Below are 20,701 nucleotides of genomic sequence, written 5' to 3'. Positions count from 1 at the left end.
ACACATCAGGTTGAGTACAAGTCATAGCATACATGATCGAGCCAACCGTGAAAGCATACAGTTTTCGAGTCATCTCTACTATCTCAGCGTCTATACTCGGAGTTTGAGTCTTACTCAGTTTGGTATTGCTTTGGATAGGTAAGTCACCTTTCTTAGAATCCTACATGTTGAACTGTTTCAACACCTTATCCAAGTAGGTACTTTGACTAAGTCCTATTAGTCTTTTACTCCTATTTCTTAATATCCTTATCCCTAGGATATAAGCAGCTTCTCCAAGGTCCTTCAAAGTGAAACACTTCCCAAGCCAGGACTTAACCTCCTGTAAGGTTGGGATGTCATTTCCTATGAGAATTATATCATCCACATACAACACCAGAAAGCTAACTATACTCCCATTAGCTTTGACATATACATAGGACTCACCCTCGCTTCTCGAAAATCTAAACTCTTTAACTTTCTCATCGAAGCAAAGATTCCATCTGCGAGATGCTTGTTTCAATCCATAAATGAATTTCTTAAGCTTACACACTCTATTAGGGTAATTTGTATTGACAAAACCCTCTAGCTGACTCATGTAAACATCTTCAACCAACTTTCCATTAAGGAAAGTGGTTTTGACATCCATTTACCATATTTCATTGTCATGAAATGCAGCTATGGCTAGCATAACCCTTATAGATTTAATCTTTGCTACTGGTGAGAAGGTCTCATCATAGTCAACTCCATCAGTTTGAGTAAAGCCCTTACCAGTCATGCCTTATATGTGTGTACTTTCCTATCCATGCCGGTTTTATTCTTGAAGATCGATTTGCACCCGACTGTCTTACGACCAGTTACATTGTCAACTAATTTCCAAACTTGATTGCCATACATGGACTGAGTCTCACTATCCATAGCCTCTTTCCACTTTGTACACTTGGGGCCTGCCATCGCTTCCTTTTCGTTGTTAGGTTCATCGAAATTTACCAGTGTGCTATCATTGATAAATTTATCACCCACAGATGTTCTGTGGAGACCATATAACACAGGTGGAACACTAACTTTACTAGAATGCCTCAGAGTTACGGACCCGTCAATTGGTTCAACAGGAGTTTCCTCCTGAGGTTGATCACCATTGTATGAGGTTCCTTCATCACTTAACTCTTGAAGCTCTTCAATGTCAATTTGCCGCCCACTGTCCTCTTTGCATATGATTTCTCTCTCGCGAAAGACTCCTCTCTTCGCAACGAAGACAACATTGTCACTTGGTCTGTAGAAGTGATCCAAAGGACTTTTGTGGGTAGCTGATGAAAATACAACGCTCACTATGAGGTTTGATCTTGTCGTGAGTCTCACATCTCATGAAAGCCTCACAACCCCAAACCATGATGTGTGTTAACGAGGGAACCTTCCCTGTCCAAATATCGTGAGGTGTTTTGGCAACCTTCTTAGTATGGACTAGATTAAGGATATAGGCGGCAGTCTCTAAGGCATACCCCCGAATGAGATGGGTAACGAAGCTTGTCTCATCATGGAACGGACCATGTCCAACAAGGTTCGATTGTTCCTCTCAGCCACACCATTAAGTTGTGGTGTCCTGGGTGGCATCAATTGTGAAATAATTCCATATTCCTTAAGATAGTCTAGGAACTCGATACTAAGATACTCACCACCCCGATCGGATCAGAGCATCTTTATCTTCATGCCTAGTTGATTCTCCACTTCTTATTTAAACTCTTTGAACTTTTCAAAGTTTTTTGACTTGTGCTTGATTATGTAGACATAGCCATATCTGTTGTAATAATTAGTAAAAGTCACATAGAAGTGGTTAGCATCCCTTGTGGTGGTTCTGAAGGGTCCACCCACATCGGTGTGTATGAGATCCAACAAACCTTCACCCCTTTCACTAGTCCAGTGAAGGGTGACTTGGTCATCTTTCCAAGAAAACAATATTCACAAGTGTCATTTGAATTTGGCTCAAATGACTCCTAGACTCCAGCCTTTTGGAGTTGTCCTATGCGCTTCTTGTTGACATGTCCAAGACGACAATTCCATAAGCACGCCTTATCCAAACTATTAGAAGAATCAATGTGCAATACATTATTTCCTAAGTTGTCTATAACCATCATTGTTTCATATACACCATTACAAGGCAATGCTTTAAAATAAAATACACCATTATAAAAAGCATTAGTAGAACTAATTGCATTATCAAATGAAAATCTAAAACCTTGTTTATGCAAACCATGAAAGGAAATAATATTTCTCGCCATACTGTACGAGTATAAACAATTATTCAAATCTAATTCTAACCCACTACTAAGAAATAAAGAATAAACTCCAATCTTGGTGACAAGCGGCATTTTCCTATTCCCCATGATTAAGTTCATCTTCTCGTGCTCCACATCCTTACTTCTTTTTAGTCCCTGCAAATCAGAACAAATGTTGAAACCACAACCTGTATCAAGGACCCAAGAGCACAAATGTGATGAGCTATTAGATAGAATAGTATAAATACCTGCATGGGTGGGTTTAACCTTCCCATCCTTTACATACTACAAGTATTTGGGGTAGTTTCGCTTCAAGTTCCCTTTATCATGACACTAGAAACACTCTACTTCTTTCAGATTGGTAGAGGGATTAGCAGAACCACCTTTGGTCCTACTAGATGAGGATCAATCATGAGACTTTCCCTTGCGGCTTTTAGAAGGAGCCTTCCTCTTCTTCCCTTTCCCATTTCCAACTATCAAGACACGAGCAGTAGCAGTAGGAGTGGGAGTAGTAATAATAGATTTACCTTTGAGATTGCTTTCAGCAGTCCTCAAAATGCATTGAAGCTTGATAAGAGTGACCTCCTCCTTGTTCATATCATAGGTCATACATAAATGATCATAACAGGGAGGTAAAGAGTGTAGAATGATATATATGGCCAACTCTTCATCGATGTTCACATTCAACTTTAGCTAGCGATCCACAAACCTTTGCATTTTCTGCAAGTGGGTCGTGATGGACTCTCCATCCTTCATCTTTGTTGTTATCATGGAGGCAATAATTTCATACCTTTCCTGATGAGCACTTTGATGGTATTTTTCCATCAAGTATTGATACATCTCGAATGGGTAATACTGCTCATAGGACTTTTGGAGTTCAGCCGATATAGTGGCCAACATGATACAAGACACCTTTGTGGCGTCCTTCTTATGAGTCCTATATTTAGCGATCTCCTCAGGAGTAGCAGTGGACTCATTAATTTCCTTAAGCTCTTTTTCGAGGATATAATCCTTGTCCTCATAGCGAGTAACCATCCAAATGTTCTGAATCCACTCATTGAAGTTCGAACCATCAAAGATGACTTTCCCACACAAGTTCATGAGAGAGAAAGATCCATAAGGGTTTGAGCCAGAAGCGATGTTAGAAGACATCTGAAAAGAAAGAAAGACAAAGTTTAGATTAGATAATAATCCTTAATATAACACCCAAATGAAATATTAAGGCTAGGACCCAACACAATATTTTACAATTCGGAAGAGGGATGTCATCATCCTTAAATGAATTGAAATTCCTAGATTCCTTTGAGATTCATTGAAATTTTCAATGGCATGTTTAAATTTCGATTACGTCCTTCAAGTTTGTGACTGGGATACCGAGGATCACAAACAAGGTGTGAATAACCATGCAAATGTGCTTGGTACACTCGGTGTCATTTATCTCCTAATCGATGTGATGCTTAACCACACATGCTCCATTGATCTATGACAAACATCAAGCTACCTTATGCCACCCTTACTAGTCCAAGTTAATGTGCCAGTTAACGACACACACTCCATTAACGACTTTGCAAGGTGCAAAGTGCAATTTCATGGAATAACATCATTTTCACATTTTCCTAAAGTAACTAAGATTGGGAATTTAATAAAAAATTTCGTTACTTTATAAATTTCATTATACTTTCAATGTGATTAATCTCCTATCCTACCCGTTCGGCTAACTCCCCTCCACCAGTCAAGGAAGCAGTGGGTGAGAGTGAACACCCATTAAACCACCATTTTATAGGCAGTAACCTTATACACCCCTTATAGACCGGCTTCGTGAATGAGGCATACTAACGGTAAGACTGACTTATCTTATACATATACACATATATATATATATATATATATATATATATATATATATAATAATAATAATAATAATAATAATAATAATAATAATAATAATAATTAAACTTATAATATTTTAATAGTATAAGGGTTGAATTTTAAACTTTTAAAATTACAGGGTTTGGAATTAAATGTTTCATGAGAAAGAATTTACAAATTCCAAAACTAGAGGATAAGTTTTTAAACTCTTCATTTCCATAACTTATGAGTTTAATGTCATTTTTAATGGGTGAGGCTTTTCATGTTCCATAACTTGAGGACAACTTATGGAAGTCAATAAAAAAATTTAGTTTAATTTTAACAAGCAAATTATCATATAATCTAGGATTGATCTAACCAAACTCATAAAGCAAGATAATATCAAATGAACTATTTACAAGTAATTTTGTTTTTCATATAAACTAACAATTACCTTAAAATTTTGAAAATTATCTTTTGATTGGATGAGTACAATCGCTACCAAATCAGAAAAAATAGATTATATACAAAACAGTTTGTGGTAGTGATTCTAATCTAATATGGGCCAAAAAAACGCGAAAATTTGCCATCTGCCAGTGCAACTTGTTAAGCCAGGCTTTAGACTCGTCGAGTTCATCAATGGACTCGCAGAGTTCAGTTTGGCAAAAGCCATTTTCAATTTGCTTCCGCTTTGAACAATCAAATAAGCAACAAGATACTAGAAAACTACCTTAGGCTTTGATACCATTGAAGGGTTTTGAGCACTATAACAAGCTTAAGGTGCACATACAACCCTATATGCTTTGGATCTAAGTTTTCTCTAGTTATACATGCAAAAAATTGTTTACCAAAGCATGAAGCCTAATCTAGCATACAACCTGACATATGAATTATAAAACTAGTTATAGAATTACCTCTTCTTGTCGCTTGATGTGTTTGGCCTTTATGAACTTAGCACCCCAAGTGTGATGCCTCAAATGGTTCACAAAACACCACTAAAAATTTGGAGAACTTGAGAGAGATTACTTAGCACTCAAAATCGGCTCTATGAACTCTAAGAACTCAAGGGTAACCAATTTTAGGCCATAGGGGTCATATATAGTGTTGGAATCCAAGAGTCATGGGTAAACCCTAATCCATACACTTAGGGTCATGATCCATATCTTATGTGGGCTAACTCTTCATGAAACATACATAAACTTACCACAACATGGGTCAATAGCCCAAACCATATATATATATATATATATATATATATATATATATATATATATATATATATATATATATATATATCAATGGTTTACATAATCAGACCCCGTTAATTCAATTAGTCTATTTTGATCACTAAATTAATTCCAAATTAATTATTGATCAATACTAATTAAATAACATGATTTCATATTAATATATTATATCTGTAATCAAGGTGGTAAAAAACGCTCGACGTTACCTATTCGGTGGACTAGGGTCAACGGATTAATCGGCTAGGCGGAGATTTATCGGGGGATTAATCGGGGACCATTAATTGCTAATTTGTTGAATTTTAAAAAATTAAATATGACTAATATCATGTCAAAGTTTGTAAATACCACTAATATGATAACAAAATAGGTTAATATGATTAATAGAACACTAATCATGCCTCAAATAGTTTCCATTGAAATAAAACTTCTTCAAAATGTTAAAATTTCATCGTTTTATAATGTTTCACTCATTATCTATGCATGGATTAATCGTTAGGCGCCCACTAATCGGTCGAATAGCGTCTAGGGATTAATCAGAGATTAATCGAGACCTAGTCGGGATTTTTACAACAATGCCTGTAATATATTAATAAATCATAAATATCCTCTTTCTTAATTGTTCATCCTATCAGGTTATTTTGGTGAATGCAACCAAAAATAGATCATGCTACTCTCGGTTCAAGTACATACCAATTATAGTTTTCGACTTAGACACCTTATCCAACATAATTCCCTCCTAATATAATGTTAGAAGTTGAATTCAATGTGGATAGATCATACTTATAGATTGGAACACATGAAGTATTTATCCCAGGTATGTGTTCGGTTCTGCAAGTTCGCCAGGTTTACGTTTAACATCTTAATAATTAATTTAGTAAATGTACGTGCAGATACATGGAAAGCAATTACCTACGTGATTGTGAAGTGTAGCCGAATTTCAAGAGGTTGTGGACGTGACCTTAATACGATCTTGAGAGGATTGAGACACACGACTTTATAATAGTGTGAAGTTGTATTTTGTTAGAAATTTAGTAAACTAGTATGTATTTTACTTTTTGGTATTCAAATGGGTTGATGGCTTCAATTCTTTGAACACCCCGATTCTTGAGTATTTGCAAATGTATAATAATAAGTGGAAATTCATTCGTTTTGATATTTTCATTATGTACTAGTTTGGTTTGTTTTGATAAAGTTATGTTTGTTCAAGGGTTACACTAAAATGGGGGAGGATTGTTTGTAACTTTAGTGTCACTATGTAATTTTAAGTAATTGGAACTAAAATGTGAGCTAAGGGGCTTCATAGTTTGTACTCTAATATATGTATGAGTTTGTGCGGAGTGCACACATGTATAAGATTAAATTCGAAGCTGGTTTGACGAACAGTCGCGGGTCCGGGGGCAGCACCCCTGTGTCCAGGGTTTCCAAAAAGGCAACGCCCCTAGAGGGGTCAAAGGGAGAGAACCCCTGGCTGGGGTCCCGCTGACCTAATGATTATGGTAAAACTGACAAAATTTGTCAGTTTTGGAAACCCTCAATCGTTATTAAATTTTGAATTTCCAGACTTGCTTCTAAAGCCACCCATGAGGACCAACCCTAAGGAAACCCTAATATCATTTACTATATATAGACGGCTATTTACTTTGACAGGATATGAAATTCTTAAGTTCTCGTTTTCATCAAACAAACACAAAGTACTTCTAGTAATATGGCTTACGACTTTTGTGCCTAGAATCGTAAGTGTCGTCTTGGATTATCCTAGGCTGAATTTCTTGTAACCCAGGCATAGGTTAGAAATATCAGTTCGGAAAGTGTTGTCATGATCCATGTGGTATCCAGATCTCCACAACAAACCCTACTTTTATCAACACAAAACTGGTTTCATGAAACAAATTATCGGAGAGGAGTAGGAGGTGGTGGAAAGGAACCATGTGGCAGAAGACGGTCACCTATTTTGTAATTACTGATGAGTGACCGAGAGATTGTAGTCCCACTATTAGTTGTCAGCCATAGAAAACCTTAACTAAGTTGTCATCGACGGTTGTGAGTTTCCATAAACCACCAGCATCGGAATCCTCATCGACGTTGGTGTCATCGTCCAGATCGATAACTATGATTGATGAGCTGGAATTAGACATGAATCCTCCAAACTTTTTTAACGTTTTAGGGTGGGTCTTCTTGCTATAAAATTAGGTAATTTTAATGTTGTGGTGGTGACTTGGTTAGGGTTTTTTAGATAGAGGAGGAACAAGACACCGTCTTTGTAAAAAAAAATGAAGATGGATAATGCCTTGTGGCTTCTGTAATGCTAGTCGGAAAGAACATAATCCAACTGAACTCAACATGTCCGAAATCTTTGATTTGAAGGGGTGTAAGGTAATTGGACGGGGGAGGCGGTGATCAGATGTGAAAGAATGGAGGAGAAACACGTTTTGCAAGTTGATTAGTTGGATTCTTTTAAAACTTGACCATTGACCAGTGACTAAATTTGACATTCTTTATAAATTAGTGTAGCCAAAATCTTAATAGTAGAAATTTACTATTCATTTGGCCTTCCAAAATGTAAATATAATACGTTAAATCTACACCGACTATAAGTTCTTTTGCATATAAAATGAGACAAAATAAATAAATGTATTAAAATAATATTAAAAAGTTATTGTTTTTCCTCCGCGCATCTAAGTTGCAAAATGTTGGTGGATGTAACAATTTTAATTTTAGTTATCGGAACAAAGCTAACAACAGTTGTATTTGGTTATTTAAAATAGAGGACCTGAATTTTAGCAAAATTATCTGCTTAATGTATAGTATATAATTTTAATTTTAAGTAAAGAATAACAAAATCACTCTAGTCGAGATGGCTGGAAGGTTCGCTTTAATCTTTTTCTTTGCAACTAAACCTATTCAGTCTTAAGCTAAATGGTATAGTTTTGAGATTATTATGCATTTAGGGCTGCCACATCATCTATATATCCACTCCACTACATGTCTATTAGCATTAGGGGTGGTGTTGTTCACTACTCAGTAAGAAAGAGAAAGAGAAAAAGAAGAAAAAGATAAAGAGAAGCAGCTGAATGTTTTGCGAGAAATGGTTTTGATTGGTTGTGAGTACTCATGACCAACTTTAATCTTCGCCATCTTTACATCTATTAGGGAAGGTGTTCCCACATGAACATCCTCTCCACATAGATCTTTACACGCCTGAACATGTTGGATCCTGAAAGTGAACATCTAGCAATCCTAAGAAAATATTTCGAAGATGGTTGGTCTCGAAATGAAAATCGCTCCGGAACCTAGTCAGAAGTAGAAGAGGAGGGGAGGAAGAGAAACTCTAAGAGCAACACATTCTGGAGTGACACTCACGTCCGGAATGTATGCAGATCCGGAAGATCATCAAATTTGTCTTTTGTCATTTATTATCTTTGTATTGATGTAACGTTTCATCAGACTTAGCCTTTTGTTGTATTTGACAATCAGAATGTCAGAAATAGTTCTCTTGTCCAGTCCTATGTAATTTACTTGGTTAATTCATTGTAACATTTTATCCTATATAAAAGAGAATTCAGTACCAGATAAGATATGGATCTTTGCTCAACATTTTAGCATTTTTACTCATCACTTTATATCTCTCAAACATACTTTTTGCTCTTCATTTTTATTATCTTACTTTACTTTGATCATTAACTCTAGTTCTTCATTTAAAGTATTGATCCTTTGTTGAATATTATATCTAAAACTTGACTTGTCTTTCCAGTTAAGACTTGAACTTCTTTTAGTAAGCAGACGTTGATCTTAACCATTCTTTCAAGGTTTGTCTTCTCATACGTTGTCGTTGCGCAACTGATCAAATTCTAGTTCTCACAATTGGTATCAGAGCTTGAGTGGTTGTCCTTTGAATCCATAAAAGCATATTATAATTGGTTCGAACATACCTTGGTATTTCAGCCATTTATGTATTAAAGATAAAAGTTCTTCTATATACCACTTTTGCTCACGATATCATAACTTCAATGGCTGCTTCTAATCCTCAACAAATGATTTCAATGCAAATCGCAAATAGTGTGGGTGGCCCTACACATGCCACATAACTAGTTGTGGAAGAATATGATCACTGGAAAGTTAGAATGGAAAGATTTCTTTTAGCCAAAGACAAAGGTGAAGAGATCTAGAGATCTGTGAAAGAAGGTCCTCATGTTCCTGTTAGAACTATTGTAAGAGATGTTGCTACTCATCTTATGGGTCAAGATGAAAATCGTCCAGCTCCTCTAACTGCTGATGACATTGAAAAGCTGCATGAAGACCAAGTCGCTTTCTCCGAAATGGTGTTTGGTGTTTCTCCTTCACTCTTTGAACACATCAAGTTATGCAAATTAGCTAAAGAGATTTGGGACACTCTTCAGGACCTAATTCAAGGTTCTGAAAACATGAATGATAAGCACCTTACTTTAGTTGTCGATGACTTTGACACCTTCGCAACCACTCCTGGTGAATTAGTAGCCTCTGCTTCCAACCGTTACCGAATTGTAGTCAACAACATGACTGCTCATGGGATTGTTCGAACTCCTCTTGAGTACAATCTTAAATTCATAAACATTCTTGGCAAAGGATGGGGAAATGTAAAGTCTTCCCTTCAAAATAATGGTTCTTTGAAGAAATTAAAACTCTATGAACTTTTTGATGAACTTCAAGGACACGAGTCAAATGTTACTCAAACCATAAGGGAGCTTTCCGGAGGTCCTCTTGCTATTCTCAGCTCCTTAGAACCATCTGTTCCGAACTCTTCTACTTCATATCTTCTCAAAACCACTGTTCCACAAATCAATGCATCCACACTCTCACAAAACTATTCTATTGATGATTCCGAACTCATGGACTCAGAACTCCGTTTTCAACAGGAGTTATCTCTTCACTCAATGAAATACAAACGCCATTTTAACCCCTCTTTCAAGCCATACCAAAATAGATTCCAAGCACCTCACCATAACAATCCTCAATCATACTCAACTCCTAAACCTAAACCAACATCTGAAAATTCTCCTGCGTACAAACCAAATCTCTCTAAGTCAAACACTGTAGCTGAATCCTCTCAGAATTCCATTTCGGACAAGCCAAAAATTGTGTGTCACAAGTGTGGACACCCGAACCACTTTGCAAAAGATTGGCATGCTGACTCGAAGCTGAAACCAAAAATCAAGAACTCTGCCTACTATGCCTAAAAGGCTCAAGAAATGGCTCAAAGTGAAAAAGCTTTTGTAACAACAGTTGCAAGAGACGTTGAAGGTTACTGATCATCCGGAGATGATGATGATGTTGCAATCATTGGAAGAAATATGTGCTTGATGGCAAGACAAGATATTGAATGTGATGATGGCTATTGGTCATCTGGATTTGAGAAAGATGATGAAGATACTGATCCTAACTACTGCTACATGGCTACAAATGATCCTCCAGGAAGAAGCATCATTTAACAGGTACAATGCTTAATTACTGAAAATAATTTTGATTTATCTATTTGTAAACCACATCTAACTCATAATCAATTGGACATGAATGTCATTTACAAAGCCTATGAGTCAGCCATAGAAGCCAGTGAGAAGAAGGATATCGAACTGAACCGTGTTAGATTACGTTTCGAGGACAAGAAGTTAAAAATTGAGTCTTTAGAATGAAAGCTTCTAATGTCAAAAGATGAATGTATCATTTTGAAAGACAAATGTGAAATTACTTACTCTGAAAGAAATATTTTGATTTCTGATAATAAACGTCTCAATGATAAAATAGATGCTTTGCATAACTCTATTGACATGCTTGAAGCAAATGAACGAATGACTCATAATTTTCGTCATTTATGGTTGAAAGCACCTGGCCTCGGAAGCAAGTTTCCAAAGCCAATCGTTAGTCCTCTAAAGGAGCTACAAAATTTAACTTTTCTAGGAGAAGTTCCGAACATCAAACATTCGGACACCCCTGTTTCTCCTTTGTCACCCCTTCCTAAAACAAATGATAATTTTGCGTCCTTGATCCCTGAGTTTGAACCAATTGTTGTTAAGTGTCATGATTCCACTTCTTTTCCGCCTCTGATAAACTTGGACCTGAATAGGACCTCGAAATTCCATTATAGTGTTTCAAATAGAATAGATTATGTTCCAAACAACAAAGCTCCTAACAACTGTGTGGTTGAAGTAATTGCTCCCAATCCTTCAGAAACGACATCATCTAAGTTTGTATGGGCATCCTTAGATAATAAGGTTGAAATATCTAATGATGTCTCGTCTGATTCATGTGAATCCGAATCCCTTGTTGTTTCAAAAACAACATTGGTTCCCATTGATCCAAAGTTTAGCAACTCATCTATAGGACAAACCTTACAATTTGTATCTCGATTTAAGCTGAAACCAGAACTCAATAAAAAGGATATGGTATATCCTAAAGTTGAAGCAAAAAATGCTTACAAGAATGAAGTTAAGTCTAGACAAAACTCTCGATTCATTGAGAATTCTAAAAAGAACATATCTCATTACTCTAGCTCATCCACATCTAGACAAAACCTCTTTGCTCCCACTAAGACACTCAAAAGACCAAATTCTCCCAGTATTGTTCAACACAAGACCGGAGTCAGTCCCACCCCGCTCAAAAAACGTGAACATGATTCACCGGCCCAAAACACTCCATCCCGGAATGTTTCCTCAGTCTTCATTGCCAAAACTGGCGGCACCATTTTTATATCAAATTCTTCAAAAAACAAAGTGCTTTCTAACCAATCAAAAAGGACTCAAAACACATGTTTTTCAAAATCATCTAAACAAAATCTTTTTTGGAAAGTCAAATTTTCCTTCAATGAAAAGGAGACTCCAAAAACTAAGTTAAGAACACCTCTCTGGAACATCGTGTTCCGAAACACAATGTGTGACATCCCCAAAATCTCGGCCAGAAAAGACAGGTTTCATTTATGCATTTAAAATAATTTCAGAGTAAATCTGTTTGATTTAAAAGAGTTGCGGAATTTGTTCCCAAAAACAAAATAGGATAAAAATAGTATTTACCAAAACATTTCATAAAGAAATGTATTTTCATTATATAATCAAAACTCGGGATGTCATGTTCTGATACAGACACAAAAGCATAAACAACAAAAGATGGAAAATACAACAGTTATATATAACAATTGGTCTAATAAACAAAACAACTTTACGATTCATCCAACTTATGCCCTCGCGCCACTACCTGTAATACAAATAAACTGAGTGGATCAGGCTTGGGAGCCTGGTGAGCATATAGGGTTTTCAACCCACAATAAATAATTATATTTAATTTCACTAACCAACAATAACCCGATTACCCATTCCGTTATCCTCACTTTACGTCCCTAAAACAACATCTATCTCAAGGGACCTAATCTAGGATTTTTCATTGGGACGGACATTACTGCAAGAGGTTTCCTCATCAATAGATGTCCTAAAGGCAACCATGAGGGGGATAGAGTACACCGGTAAACATCAAGCCCAGAACACCTACAAGTTATGAACCTGTCAACGTTCCATAGGACAGTCTAGAAAGAGTCGGTGGTCGTCATCCATACTCTGCTAGATGACTAGATTAACAACAACAACATCTAGGTCTCTCATCATTTTATCACACATCAACTATCTACCTACGCTTTACCTCTACATTTTAGTATATATATATATATATATATATATATATATATATATATATATATATATATATATATATATATATATATATATATATATAACGTACATATAGAACTTTAAATCATGTATTATGTATCCATTCAATACTCAAACCAGATAACAGATAATATGCAACACAAAACACGTATTCTTATAGAGATACTTCATATCTATGTGTTAGAAGAAAGTAACTACACACTCACTTGATCAGAAGATGATCGGACAGCACTACGGCTTTAAAAGTAGTATTCTTCGGTGAAACCGGGATCACTTCACACACCGGGCTTCTTGCGGGCAGAGCTTCGGCTCGGAAACTCTTTTCTTCTCGGGATCTACGGGCTTCGAGACTTGCTTCGGGTCTCGGGATGATACCGGGGCTTCAGGGGTACCTCTTTGCACATAAATCGAGGTAATATGGGTGAGAGAAGGGTGAATTAGCAACCTTGGCCAGCTGCGCCTTCAAATCTATTTATAGGGCAAAATTTTCATTTTCCACGTTGTGGACAGTGTTTCCCCGTCATGGGCTTGATCGTCATTGCGTGCGTCATTGTCCACTTGCTTTCTCAAGCTCCAGAAGGCGTCAGAAGCCACGTCGTGGCCACTGTTTCCACGTCGTGGTCTCTGACAATTTTGGGGTTTCGCGCCCCAAACTTTTGAAATTCATAACTTTGGAATACGAACTCCCTTTTCGACGTTCTTTATATCGACGAGTAGGTAAAAACAAGATCTACAACTTTCGTTTAGACTCTGTCGGCTAATTTTTATTTATTTTTTTTATATTATTTTTAGTGGGTCGGGACAGGAAAACTCCGTTAGAAATTCATAACTCCTTCATCGACGTCTGTTTCCGTCTGTCTTTCCGTCGTGACACTAATGTCGATGGGATCTTCAATTCTCATTTAGAAAGTTTTGGCTAAATAAAGCTCGATCCCATATTCGAACATCGAGTTGTACACTTCTAAGTTGAAACTTCGAAAAATCATAACTTCCTAATACGAAGTCAGATTTAGACGTTCTTTTTATGTACACTCTCGGTTTAACATATTCTACAACTTTCATTCAGATTACTAAGGCTAGGTATCGCTCTATCTTAAATTCGTATTTAACGTCATATAGTGTCGTGCCGGTTCTGTCGCGAAACTTCGATAGATCATAACTTCCCCGTTATAACTCGGATTTCGGCATTCTTTATATATTCGAAAACCTCGTCACCACCACTAAGTTTTCGTGTATCAATATTGGGTTTATCTAACATTTCATTTTCACACTGATTTTTATTCTTAATTCATTTAAGCCACACAATTAAGCAATTAAGCATAAAACACATAATACTCAAATAATACATTCTTATTATTTCAAAATGGGTTACAAAGGTCAACCTAGAGTATCATATCATCATTAATGCCTAGCCTAGAAACACGGGCGGTACACAATGCGCGAACAGTTCATGCCATTGAGTATGACTATTGGATTGATGAAAGAACGTTGTCATTCTGTGTATTTCCTAAAGGCTCTCGGAATGCACCTGTTAGATCTGTTGCTCACAAGTCCCGTTCCAAAGCCAAGACTCGTACCCTTGTCCCAAAACCTAACTCGGAGCCTAAAAACTCCATAACTCACTAATTTTGCAGGCACACTGTGCTTGGGAGCAAGAAACAATATGGTATATTGATAGTGCTTGCTTCATGCACATGATGGGACAGAAGAACTTTCTGTGAGATCTAAAATTTTCATCAAATGTTGGATATGTAACATATGGAAACAATTCAAACTCTCAAATCCAAGGTTATGACACTCTCACCAATGGCAACTTCTCAATCTCAAATGTGGCATTTGTAGCTGACCTAAAACACAACTTGATAAGTGTGGCACAAGTCACTGATGCAAATGTTTGATCAGGTCCAATCGCAACAAGAACATGAACCGAAGTGAATGTTTGATCAAGAAACATAGCTACATCATGACCGAAGACCAAAGCGAATGTTTGATCAAGTCCAATCGCAACAAGAACATGTACCCTCTTGACATCAGCATGATCATTGGCAATCCCTAACTGTGCTTACTCTCTAAAGCAGTTCCTGATATTAGCTGGTTGTGGCACCGAAGACTTGTTCACTTAAACTTTAGATACATGAATGATCTTGTGTCAGGAGAAATGGTCCGAGGTCTTCCACTCCTCAAATTTGAAAATGATCATTTGTGTGTTGCATGTGAATGTGGGAAGCAATCTAAGAAAGTTCATCCCATCATCATTCAAAAATGTATTTCGGAACATCTAGAACTCTTGCATATCGATTTACGTGGACCATCAACAGTGGAAAGTTTACATCACAAAAAGTACATTCTTGTGATTGTGGACGATTTCACTAGGTTCACCTGGGTCTTCTTCCTATGGCAAAATCCGAAACCGCTTCTGAACTAATCAGCTTTCTCAAAGGAATAGAAGTTCTCTACAAGCTCCAAGTCGGATGTATCCGAAGTGACAGTAGTTCTAAATTCACCAAATCCTCCATTGAAAACTTTCTTTCCGAAAAGGGTATTGACTACAATTTCTCTGCTCCATATACTCCTCAGCAAAATGGTATAGTTGAACGAAGGAACAGAACTCTTGTTGAAGCTGTTCGATCAATGCTCAATTTTGAAAATCTTCCTCTCTATTTCTAGGCTGAAGCCGTCTCCACTGCATGCTTCACTCAAAACCGAAGTATCATAAATCGTCGTCTCAACAAAACTCCATATAAAGCAATGAATGGTCACAAACCTATGATCTCATTTTTGCATGTCTTCGGATGCAGATGTTTCATCAAGAACAATCGTGATCAACTCACCAAGTTTCAACCCAAACATGATGAAGCAATTTTCCTTGGTTACTCCTCTAAATCAAAGGCTTTTCGGGTCCTCAACCGACGTACTCAAGTTATTGAAGAAAGCTTTGATGTTACCTTTAATGACAACTTCATTCGAGATTTCGGTCCTACTAACGCTACAACTCACATCATGGAGTCTGATGCTCCATCCCCAGAACATCCAAACATCCAAATAATTTATGAAGTTGATTTTGACACTCTTTTTGGACCATCTAAAACAGCTCTTGATTTGGAATCTCAAACAAGAAAAAGCTCATCTCTGACTTCTAAAGCTCCCATCTCTCAAAATCTCTCCGGTCCAGTTCCAAGTCTCGCTCCATTTGATTCTGAACCATTTCAACCTTCTCAGGTTGAGGGGGAGAATGCTCACTCATCTCTTGAATCAAATATAGATGGTTTCCAAGATGCAATTGCTAATTTCGATGACAATGAAATTTTCCATGAGTTTCCGTCAGACGATGATGTAAATCTCTGGATCAGAAGTTCAGGGGGAGCATCGTCATCATGTTTAAATCATTCCGAATGAACAACTCAATCCTATTGTTGATATTGGCTCGTCCGGTGCTCAAGAGCTTCCAAGATTGCATATCTGGACAAAAGATCATCCTCCAAACCAAGTGATTGGAAACCTCAATGCTAGTGTACAAACTCATTCTGCCTTAAGCATCCAAAATGAATGTCATTTCTTAGCATTCATATCCGTGATCGAACCCAAATCCATTAAGGAAGCATTAGAGCATTCTAACTGGATCACAGCCATCCAAGAAGAACTGGCTAAATTTGACCGAAATGAGGTATGGACTCTCGTACCTCCTCCTCCAAACCATCCTATTGTCGGCACAAGATGGGTATTTCGCAACAAGCTAGATGATACAGGAGTTATAATCCGAAACAAAGCAAGACTAGTTGCCAAAGGTTTTACTCAGATTGAAGGGCTCGACTACGATGAAACCTTTGCTCCTGTTGCATGACTAGAAGATATCAGAATCTTTCTTGCTTATGTTTCTCACAAAAGCTTCAAAGTCTACCAAATGGATGTTAAGAGTGATTTTCTTAATGGTGAACTTGACACCAAAGTATATCTTCAACAGCCTCCCAAATTCATTAGTCTTGCATTTCCAAATCACTGCTACAAACTCCGAAAGGCAGTTTATGGTCTTAAACAAGCTCCTCGAGCATGGTACGAGACTGTTACCGACTTTCTTAAGTGCTCAGGGTTTCAGAAGGGAATTCTTGATCCGACTCGATTACGAAGATCCAATGGTAAGCATCTCATGCTGGTACAAATCTATGTGGACAACATCATTTTTGGATCTACGGATTCGACCATGGTTGCTGACTTTGCTAAGCTTATGACCAATCGATTTCAAATGAGTATGAACAGGGAATTAAGTTTCTTCCTTGGTCTCCAAGTCAAACAGACCAACCAAGGAATCTTTATTCACCAAGAGAAGTACATTTTAGAACTTCTCAAAAAGTACTCTATGGACACCTGTGCCTCTGCCAAAGTACCTATGGGATTTGGTCACAAGATTTTTGCTGATCCTTCAGGTGTCGCAGTTGATGAAAAGAAATATAAAGGAATGATTGGATCTCTACTTTACCTAACAACAAGTCGTCCGGATATCATGTTTTCCACATGCTTATGTGCCAGATTTCAAGTTAATCTCAAGAGTCAAGATGTCTCATCTTTTGGCGGTTAAGCAAATTTTCAGATACCTTAAAGGCACCAAACATCTCGGAATCTGGTACCCAGCAAATGAAAAATTCCTTCTCCAATCCTATTCAGACTCAAACTATGGTGGACTTCAAGTTGATAGGAAAAGTACATATGTTGGATGCCAATTTCTAGGTGGACGGTTAGTCAGCTGGTCATCCAAGAAACAGAACTGCATTGCTCTCTCTATAGCCGAAGCTGAATATATTGTTGCTGCCAGCTGTACCTCACAAGTTCTTTGGACGAAATCTCAACTCTTGGATTATGGATACTGATTTCAACACATTCGTATATACTGTGACTCTCAAAGTGCTATTGCAATTTCTCACAATCCAATTCAACATTCGATGACAAAGCACATTGATATCTGGTACCATTTTATTAAAGATCATGGTCTAAATGGTAACATCGAAATTATTTTTGTTCCATCTGACGATGAGATTGCTGATGTCTTTACTAAGGCATTAAACGAAATCAAATTCAATGGTTTTCTAAACAAAATGAGTATGATGATGCCAGATCCTCAATTCTTTCAAGAGACATGTTCTCTCTGATTGCAGTATTTCGTAGAAAAATTGGTTCCAATGTCAAATTTTCTCTTCGGAACTATTCTCCTTACGAATGCAAAGGATCATTTTACTTGTCTTTATTTCTAACTATCTCTTGAGTGTTAAGCTGATTAGTTCACCCAAAGTACATATCCGTAAGGGAATTATCTTCTGAACCTCTTCTCAAATTGCACTCCAGAAGTTTTACTCCGAATCACCAACTCCGGAATTTTTAATCTTTGCTCCGGTTCTTCTCTCTAAAAAAATTCCAGAATTCATGTTCATGCTCCGGAACCCCAAACCTTATTCCAAAATTTCACGTTCATGCTCCAGAACCCCAAACGTTGTTTCGGAATTTCACGTTCATGCTCCAGAACCCCAAACCTTGTTTCGGAATTTCACGTTCTTGCTCCAGAACCCCAAACCTTGTTTCAGAATTTCACATTCTTGCTTCGAAACCCCAAACCTTGTTTCAGAACTTCATGTTCTTGCTCCGGAACCCTAAATCTTGTTTCGGAACCTTAGAGCTTGCTCCGGAAGATCTATCTCTCTCCTGAACTGTCTCAAAAGAATATTTTCAGAACTCATCAATGCACATATCGGATAATAGCTGTTCCGGACTCATCCATCCTGAATACCAAAGGATCTTATGATGAATCGTCAGCAACAGACTCTTTCGGGATTCTTATCCAATCAGTCTCGATATCTGTGCCATGATTGCACGACCTCTAAAAGAAAACATCCAATCGAAGGTTGATAACTCTACTTTGAACTACAATCCAGTCAACCTTTCACCTTCCATGTCACCTCAACCCCTAAAAAAGCACAAACTCATTTAATGCAACCCATTTTTTTGGATCATCATCATTATTTTAAGCCGACCCATCATCCCTTACCTATTAATACCCGTCAAAACCCCTTTTCATTCCTTATGCAATCAAAACCTCCAAAACCCTTAAGCTCTCTCACTTTTCTTCGTGTTCTTCAAGCACTCATTCTCATTCAACAATGGTGTCTTCACAGAATCCAACTCAAACTGCATCCCCTCTGAAGACATCCATCGCAAGGAAGAAATCATCAAAAAGATCAAAAGGTTCATCTTCTTCTGTTGATCCAGAGCCTTTTCTTAGATATGCAACTAAACTATTATCCCTGAATCCACTTGACTACGATGAGTCGATTAGAGTGATGATCGAGTTCATCGCCAATCATCCTATCTCCATTCCTCTTACCAAAATCCCTGATCCACCGCTACCACTTCATCATCTTCATCGTGCATTCACTAGCATCAAACTTCAAGATGATGCTCTGCAAATCAACATTATCGATGATCGCACCATTCCCATTTACAAATCAACCTTTCTCAAGGCGATCGGTGTCAAGCCTAATCCCAGAGGTTTTAAAGTTGTTGAACCAACTACTGAAAAATTCCAGGCGTTCCTACACTACATTGGCTATTCACAAGACTACAAGGCCAAGGATTTCAAGAAATCTGTTGTTTCAGGTCTCTAGAACGTTCTTATGCATCTCATCATACATGGATTATCTGGCAAGCATGGAGGTACTGATACATTGAACAAGGATTGGCTGAACCTTGTCTTCAGCATCTACTCTAGACATGCAAACGATGTGGATCTCCCTGAAGTTTTATGGCAAGATTTCTGCAAGTTCGCCATTAAGAGGAAGCCAAATGAAATTTCGAGCCCTAGATTCTAGGCCTTGACTCTACAACAAATCTTCACTAACCTTTCATAACAACTTTCGATTACCACAATCCCTCCGGAGGTATGCATCTCTCTTAAAATCGTTAAATCATATAGAATTTCAGACCAATCATCTTTTGGTCCGGTCTGACGACTTTCGAACCACATGTTGGCCGTCATTCCTTCCGACTCTCGCTATTTAAAACATCATTTGGAGACTTTGGTTGTGTTCAACCCAACACAATCTGCCCCGGTCTCTGTTGACCCGTCTTCGGAAGAGGCTGACCCTGCCGTATCCGGACCTAAACTGAAGAAATCAGTCAAACGAAAAGCTTATCCCACAAAACCCATAGCCAAAAAGAAAACCAAAGTCAGTGCCCCCTCTCAACAGACCGGCACCCATGACATTTCGGCTGATTCTGGCCGTCCACATACCCCTCCTACCCACACATCGGAGGTACCCCTCAGTGTTTCAAAAACACAAGCACACACACACACGGGGAGTCTCCACACAATCCACCCTCACCCTCCCAAAAGGTTGATGCTGGTGTTGATCAATGTTCCTTGCCGCCCCCTGGAACTCATTCACGTGTCAAATTTGATATTCTCATTATCTCTTCAACACGCACACTCTGGAACCATTGTTCCGGACCCATTACATCCAGAAAGAGGAGCAGTCCCTCCAACTTCTGATGCCTTAACTGGTATGATACCCAGAAGGAGTAAAAAACGACCAGAGTCTAATGATCCCGATTGGGAAGATTTTGTTAATAGGGTTGCATCTATATATGTTAAAAGTCTTAAGTCTTAACTAAGATCTGTAACGTTACC

Source organism: Lactuca sativa, chromosome 7 (genome assembly GCF_002870075.4).
Source record: "Lactuca sativa cultivar Salinas chromosome 7, Lsat_Salinas_v11, whole genome shotgun sequence".
Lineage (NCBI taxonomy): Eukaryota > Viridiplantae > Streptophyta > Magnoliopsida > Asterales > Asteraceae > Lactuca > Lactuca sativa.
Note: the sequence above shows the minus strand (reverse complement) of the source record.